Here is an 8,333-nt window from a genome sequence, read left to right on the forward strand (position 1 = left end):
TTAGACTGACAAACCCAGTTGACTCTTGGTCATGCTAGAACCCAACAGTTAGGAACAGAGTGTGCCAGCACAGTGGCAAGATGACCTTGCTAGTGGCAGGCATTTAATGTGCCCTGGGCATCAGGTAGAAAGTTTTGCAGAGGAAATAAAAAGCCTTGGTTATGTCTGTTAGCAGAGCTTCCTTTTATTTTTTAATTTATTATTATTATTATTATTGTTATTTTGTCTTTTTGTCCTTTTAGGAACCACCATATGGAGGTTCCCAGGCTAGGGGTCTAATCGGAGCTGTAGCCACCGGCCTACACCACAGCCACAGCAACGTGGGATCTGAGCCGCGTCTGCGACCCACACCACAGCTCACGGCAATGCTGGATCCTTAACCCACTGAGTGAGGCCAGGGATCGAACCCGCAACCTCATGGTTCCTAGTTAGTCTTGTTTCTGCTGTGCCACGATGGGAACTCCAGTCAGAGCTTCCTTTTTTACTTGCTGTGTATGTTTAATAATTTTTGACAGGTTAGAAATTCATACGTGCTCTTGGTTGCAAGAAAATGTCAAATATCCTTTATAAGCTTAGAAAACTTTCAGACCTGGAAGGGCCTCTAGGTATTACTCATCCACTTCACAGCTGAGGAAAGAGCAGATATGCCAGATGATTTGCCTCGGTGCGGCTGACCAGGGCGTCCTCTCAATTAGATGTCAGAATCACTGAGGCTCCGAAAGACCTATTGACCTTCTGAAACCTTGCAGCTGGTAGGCAGTAGACTTTCGACGTGGAATCTAGCTCCCTAGATCCTGTGCTCTTTGTACATTTGTGGGCTCTAGGAGTTTGTGGTCTTTTTAGGAAGATAAGCACATAAAAGGACTGAAATCCAGCGTGAAATGTGCTGTGATAGAGGGTGTAGGGAAGCATAGAAAAGAGACAAATAAGACTGTCCAGAGAAGATGACCTGGCTGGCTGACAGGTGTTTGTCTGGTAGAGAAGGTGAGGAAGAACATTTCAAGCGAGAAAGAGTAGCATGGACAAAGGCAAGGGAGGGTGGCTCAGGGTGGTGTGAGCCTCTGGAGTGAGGACGACTGGGAGGTGATGTTGGCCAAGCCAGGGGGTGTAGGGCATGGAGAAGCTTTCCCACCACGTTAAAGGGCTCAGCAGGGGAGGTCTGCAGGGTTTCCAGCACTAAGGGTCATGCGTAGATTTCTATTTTGGATACACCATTCTCGTGGCTGAATAGAGGATGGAATTGGTTGAGGGGAGACTGGAGACTCTGCTGTGTTCACTAAGAGAGGAACAGGAGAAGTGGCGAGAAGGGGTCGTACTTGCGACTTCTTAGGTGAATCCAGCAGGGCCCAGTGCTTGGTTGAGTGTGGGAGGGGAGGAATAGGGAGGAGTCGGAGGCATTCCCCAGTTTATGGCTGAACCCAAGGCCAGCGCAACTGGGTGGATGGTGCTGTCACCATTCTAAGGCAGGAGGCACGAGGTTGGGGGGGGGGATTGGAGCCATGGTGAACTAATTAGGGGCCTTGAGTTTGCATCTCTTCTCTGAGTGGAGACACTCAGTATGCAGAAGAATATATGAGTCTGGTACTTAGGAGCTAGAAAACTAGGCTGGAGAAAAACATGTTGGAAGTCCTTAGTACCCACATGGTGACCCAACCATGTAGAATTGTAGCAAGAGCCAAGGAGAATGTAAGACAAGAAGATGGCAGGAGATAGAACTTGGGAGAATGCTATATTTAAGGAGCTAGCAGAGGAAAGGGTTGTAGCAAAGGATGAAGAATGGCTCTGGAAGTAGGCAGAGAGTCAATAAAATCACAGAAGCCAAGAAGGAAGAGGACTGAGAGCTGACCACCAGGTGGAGAACAGACCGTTGCATTTAGCAACATAACCATCACAGGGAACTCTTAGTTTGGGGGGAATTGTAGGGACAAAAGCCTGTGCAAGAGAACAACGAATCTGCTCCCTCTATTCAAAGGTGGGGTCTGCAGAGGCCCAGTCCCTTGAATTGGTAGAGTGAGCTTATGCAGTACCCGGGGCAGAAGACAGAGGTCGCTGCCTGCCACCTGCAGCCAGGTCCCTCTGACAGACTAGCCAGTGGTCTCAGTGGAGGCAGTAGCAGGAAAGACACCCCCAACCCCACATAACTTTTTTTTTTTGTCTTTTTGTCTTTTTAGGGCCGCACTTGCAGCACATGGAGGTTCCCAGGCTAGGGCTCGAATCGGAGCTATAGCCGCCAGCCTACACCACAGCCACAGCAACACAGGATCCAAGCAGCTTCTGTGACCTACACCACAGCTCACAGCAACGCCGGATCCTCAACCCACTGAGTGAGGCCAGGAATCGAACCTGCATCCTCCTGGATGCTAGTCGGGTTTGCTAACCACTGAGCCATGATGGGAACTCCCCCGCATAACCTTTTATTGTTTTCTCCAGGGCAGAAATTGCAGGGCCATGGAAACATGCCATTGTAACCTTTTACTTCATGTGAGACAATGACAACTTTCTTCCTCAATCTGTTTCTAGGTACACATTTTTTAAAAGAATGAACAAGCTTAATTTCTCAAACTGAAGGACTTCTGACAAAGAAACTTGAGACATAGCATACTCATCAAACAAAAAGAAACTTCCCGCAAAGACCCTTTAGAGACTGCATAATCCTTCCTCTACACTTTTGCAGCCCGTCTTCACAGGGAGAGCAGAGCCTGGGATTGTCTCCAGTTAACCCATTCGCTCCCAGCATAGGGGAAAAGCTGTGTCCACAGAGTCTGGACTCCTTCAGGGAAACTTCTGGGGCTTTCCACCAACACCTATGATTTCCCTTGTTACCTGGTGACAACAACGTGAATTACAGTCATGGGCCCGGGGAGGAAAGGAACACAGGACTGGCATTGTAAAAATCCACCTATTAGGAGACAGCAAATATTATATGAAGCCAGAGGAACAGGCTTAAATTTCAGTAGAATTGGGAGTTCCGTTTGTCACGCAGTAAAAAGGCTGACTAATATCTATGAGGATTCTCGTTCCATCCCTGGCCTTGCTCAGTGGGTCGGGGATCTGCTGTTGCCCTGAGCTGTGGTGTAGGTCACAGACATGGCTTTGATCTGGCATTGCTGTGGCTGCGGTCTAGGCTGGCGGCTACAGCTCCGATTAGACCGCTAGACTGGGAACCTCCATATGCAGGGGTCACGGTCCTAAAAAGCAAAAACAAACAAACAAACAAAAAACCACAATTCTTTGGATAAAATATGTCTTTTTTCCTCTGAGGAAATAATAAAGATCCTACTTTGTTTTTAATATTAAGCACTGGGAAAAAGGGGGTGGTGGGGAACCAGGAAACCTTAGCATTTAAACGCTGAGAACACAGTGTCAAGGAAGGTAGTTAGTGGGAGCCTTCTCCTCATTCTCACCCAGGCTCCCGCCCCCTTGGAAGTGCGGTGGGCGTGGCTGCCCAGAAGTGCCACCTGCCCAAGGCAGTTGATGGTTCCTTCCTAGCTGTGTGTTTATAGAAAATCTCCTCAGGAACCACCATGAGAGGGAGAGTAGTGTTCTCTTTTCTAGAAGCTGTGGTCCTTGGCTCCAGGGTCCCGGATTTAAATCCCAGTTCTGCTTTTTTTCTGGACCCGTGGACATAAACTCTCCAAGTCTCAATTTTCTTACTGGCCAAAAGAGGATAAGAATCTCTGCCTTTAGAGTGAATGCTGAAGATATGATGAGGATGATGTTTGCACAACCACCACCACGGTGTTGCACTTAAAAGTTAGGCTCCAAAACAAAACAACAAAAAAGGAGTTCCCACTGTGGCACAACGGGATTGGCAGCATCTTTACAGCACCAGGACACAGGTTCGATCCTGGCAAGGAGCAGAGGGTTGAAGGATCTGGAGTTGCCACAGCTGCAGCCTAGGTCACAAAGGCTGACTTCTAGCCTGGAAACATCATATGCCTGTGGGGCAGCAAAAAAAAAAAAAAAAAAGTTAGGTTCCTTCCCCTTCTAGAATGAAGATTTGAGGTGGGAAGGAGTTTCCGTGACTTCTATCCTATGTAAATGAACTCATCCTAGTCTTTCCTCGTTCCTGGGTTGAAAAGACTGACCAGGCTGGTGAGTGCTGCCCAGCTGGTACCGATCCTGCGGAAAGATGGCATGGACTGCAGTTGGACCTGAGGTCAGAATGGCCTTTCCTGGCAACTACAATGCTTGTTGCCAGAAAGAGTCACATTGTGTTCGAGAAAGTTCTGAGGTCGCTATAGGAACAGGAACAGAATGGGTCATGAGGGCAAAGGGGCCTGAAGGGCCAAGGTGTGTGGCCAAGAGGGAGTGTGGGGAGCACAAGCATGAAATAGGGTGTGTCAGGGGCCCCAGCAGCTGGTCTGTGACACCTCAATCTCCCAGCAAGTCACAGACTCTGCAAGGGCTGTGGGCAGAACGAACAGTCTGTAGGCCTGGTTACTGGCACGTAGAGCGCCTCTGAGGCTGAGCTCTTGTCCATCTATTACATAAGACGTTCTGGCGCTGTTCTCCCCTTGACCTTGTAAGGCGTGTTAAGGCCAAGGCAACGTAGCCATCCTGAGCAGGGTAATTCACATTCCTTCTGCTGAGCTAGAGGAAAGCAACCAGGAACCTCAGAGGGAGTCATGAAAATAATTCAGAAAGAAGAAAAAGAACCACGGATTGCTAGGGGAGCCAATAGCTGAAATTCTCCATCAGAATTTTGGCAGAAGCTGTGGGCAATATAATTCTGAGTTACGATCCATGAAGCAGAGCTGCAGAGAGAACATCTCTGAGAACAGAAGCCACGGAGGATACTCACAAGGACCGTCCAGGATGGGGGAGAGGCAGCCTCATGTAGCAGTCAAGGGCTTGGACTCATGGATGAAGGTGACCCAAGATCGTTCTGCCACCAACTGGAGCAAATTACTTACCTCTTTCAGTTTTCTCATCTGTTTTTTGTTTGTTTGTTTTTTTAGGGCCACACCTGTGGCATGTGGAAGTTCCCAGGCTAGGGGTCGAATTGGAGCTACAGCTGCTGGCCTATATCACAGCCACAGCAATGCCAGATCTGAGCCGTGTCTGTGACCTGCACCACAGCTCACCGAAACACCAGAACCGCAGCCCACTGAGCGGGACCAGGGATTGAACCCATGTCCTTATGGATACGAGTCGGGTTCATTACCACTGAGCCATAATGGGAACTCCAGTTTTCTCATTTTTAAGTCAATGAACATGTACAAAAAAATTCTCTGGAAGGACACACAGATTTCACAGCTGGGGCTCAAGATGGGAGAGACACTTTTCACTTCATATCTTGACACATTTTCATTTTTGAATCATGTGTTTGTGTGTGTCCAAAAGAATAAATGACAAGAAAAAAAGACAAGTGGTGATAATTTATACCTTACAGGATTACACAGGCCTGATAGATAGTAATTACTCACATAAACTGCAGTGTTTGTTATTATTAAAAAAGGGATGCTGGCCCTGTCATCTGTCAAGTGTTTTTTAGGCGTAAGCCCTCAGCAGTCTCTTATCGTGTATTCAGACTGATGCCCTACAGCCACCGGGCTTCCACTGTGTTTATAATTAACAGTATAAATGTAACCCCTTAAAAGCAGTCTTGTAAATGGGTAAAGTGAATAAATGAATGCCACTGGCAAATCGACTAATTCTCTTTTTTTTTTGACTTTTCACACATTTTAGAGAATGATATTAAATTACTGACAATGGCACCTGACATTCTATAATGAACACCTGTATACCCTTCCTCTGTGTTTACCAACTGTTCACATTTTTGTCACATTCGTGTTCTTTCTCTCTTTCATATACACACAGACGCACGCCTTGACACATGTGAACATATATATTTTTTCTGGACCATTTGAAAGTGAGTTGCAAATGTGACCCTTTCATCTCTAAATATTTCTGCATGCGTCTTCCAAGAACAGGACATTCCCCTACATAAGCACAGGATGAGTATGAAGCCCAAGAAATTTAATCATCACTTAAGAATATTATCTAGGAGTTCCCGTCGTGGCACAGTGGTTAACAAATCCGACTAGGAACCATGAGGTTGCAGGTTCGATCCCTGCCCTTGCTCAGTGGGTTAACGATCTGGCGTTGCCGTGAGCTGTGGTGTAGGTTGCAGACGTGGCTCAGATCCCGCGTTGCTGTGGCTCTGGCATAGGCTGGCAGCTACAGCTCCGGTTAGACCCCCTAGCCTGGGAACCTCCATATGCCGCGGGAGCGGCCCAAGAAATAGCAAAAAGACAAAAAACAAAACAAAACAAAAAACAAACAAACAAAAAGAATATTATCTAATGTGCAGTCTATTGCACATGTCCCCAGGTATCCCAGTAAGTGTTCTTTATAACTGTTAACTTTTAATTTTAATTTTTATGGCAGCACCCATGCCATGTGGAAGCTCCTGGGCCAGGGATTGAATCCAAACCACAGCTGTGACTCTGGATCCTTTAATCCACTGCGCTGGGCTGGGGGTAGAACCTGCAGCTCTGCAGTGACCTGAGCCACTTCAGTCGGACTCTTAACCCATGGTGCCACAGTGGGAACTCCCACACAACTGTTTCCTTTTTGATCCAGGATCCTGTTGAGGATCTTCCTTTGCATTTGGTTGTCTCTCTTAGTCTAGAATGTTTAAGAAGGGCTTGTTTTGTCTTTAATGACACTGACATTTTTGTAGAGCCTAGGTCAGGCTCTGCCCTACTCTCCTCATCCCAATGTCCTTCAATTTGTGCCTGATTGTTTTCTTTTAAATTTTTAAAATTTTAATTAATTCAGTAATTTTTATTTATGTACAGTTTATAATTTTTTTATTAGTTTCAGTTGCACAACATTTTTTTTTTTTTTTTTTGCTTTTTAGGCTTGCACCTGCAGCATATGGAAGTTCTTAGGCTAGGGGTCAAATTGGAGCTGTAGCCGCCAGCCTATGCCACAGCCACAGCAACATGGGATCCGAGCCATGTCTGCGACCTACACTGCAGCTCATGACAATGCCGGTTCCCCAACCCACTGAGCAAGGCCAGGGATCGAACCTGAGTACTCGTGGGTACTAGTCAAGTTCTTAACTTGCTGAGCTATGATGGGAACACCTGTATCTCTTAAAAATTGAAGTATAATTGATTTACGGTGTTGTGTTAGTTTCTAGTGTATAGCAAAGTGATTTAGTTATACGTAACTCTTTTTCAGATTCTTTTCCATTATAGACTGTTATAAGGTATTGCATATAGCGCAGTATGCTATGCAATAGGACCTTGTTGCCTGATTGTTTTCTGATCATTAGACTCAGATTAAATGTTTTTGGCAGGACTAGGACAATAGGTGCTGTTCCAATGCCACCTTTTCTAAATGTTTTTTTATACTTCTCTTTTAAATGTGTTAAGCCACGAGTCATTTTTTAAAATTCTAATATTCTAATTTTCAAATATCCACCAGGTCAATTATTGATAAGTCACTCCTGTCATCCAGTCATGATGGAGGCCATGGGCTGTTTGTACAGGTCACTTGATTTAAGGGCCACCTACCTGGGATCTTCTCATTCATCAATCCATGGAATCCTGCAGTGAGTTTTTGTTCTATGTCTCAAAAAGAAATGTGCTTCGGGTTACTCATGTTCTATAAATGACCTCTTGACAGCTTTTGACCATTTGCAGCCTTCTGAGGGAAACTGAGCACATTTGGGGTAGGAGATGTTGGCCTCAAGGCATGAACCAGCAGTATTCGGAGGTCTAGGAATAGCACCTCATTAAGGGAGCACTCACTTAAATTAAACTACCACAGCGCTCAGAGTTCTAACACAGTGAGCTCGGCCATGTGCACCAATGCAGATAAGCTACAGGGGGCTCAACGCTTGGACTGGATGCCTACTACAATTTCAGATAAATCAAAATATGCTTTGGGAAAAGGGAAAAAGGTTATGAGAGGTTATTTCCATTTCCGCTGAGGAAAAGACCCGATGGAAGACATGAAGTAATGCTGAACGATGGAATGGCCCAGAAAAAGAAGCAACAAAGAAAAAGAAAGCTTATTCCTCTAAGAGTTTATCTTTGGGTAAGATGGATGGTGCAGCAAAGCTTTCACAGCAAAGGATTTTGTCAGCTAAAAGCAAGAGTGAAAAAAGCCAAATGACCACAATTTATCAGCATCCCCTGCTGAGGTCTTGTAGCACAAATAATCCCTGCGAATCCATATCTGAGCTCATTTCAGAGAAGCGGCTTTTTCATAGCCCAGATGACAGTTCAATTCCTCATAATTTTTTTTTTTTGCCAAGAAGTTCTCATTTTGAAACAAAATTGATGAAGACCTCAAATGATATTAGTAAAAAATAA

The 8,333-nt window shown here is 45.6% G+C and overlaps 1 pseudogene; it reads left to right on the forward strand.

Moving 5' to 3' along the window:
• The window catches only part of LOC125130457 (putative tetratricopeptide repeat protein 41), an 86,214-nt pseudogene extending 77,881 nt beyond the window's left edge, over positions 1-8,333 (forward strand).

Source organism: Phacochoerus africanus, chromosome 7 (genome assembly GCF_016906955.1).
Source record: "Phacochoerus africanus isolate WHEZ1 chromosome 7, ROS_Pafr_v1, whole genome shotgun sequence".
Classification (NCBI taxonomy): domain Eukaryota; kingdom Metazoa; phylum Chordata; class Mammalia; order Artiodactyla; family Suidae; genus Phacochoerus; species Phacochoerus africanus.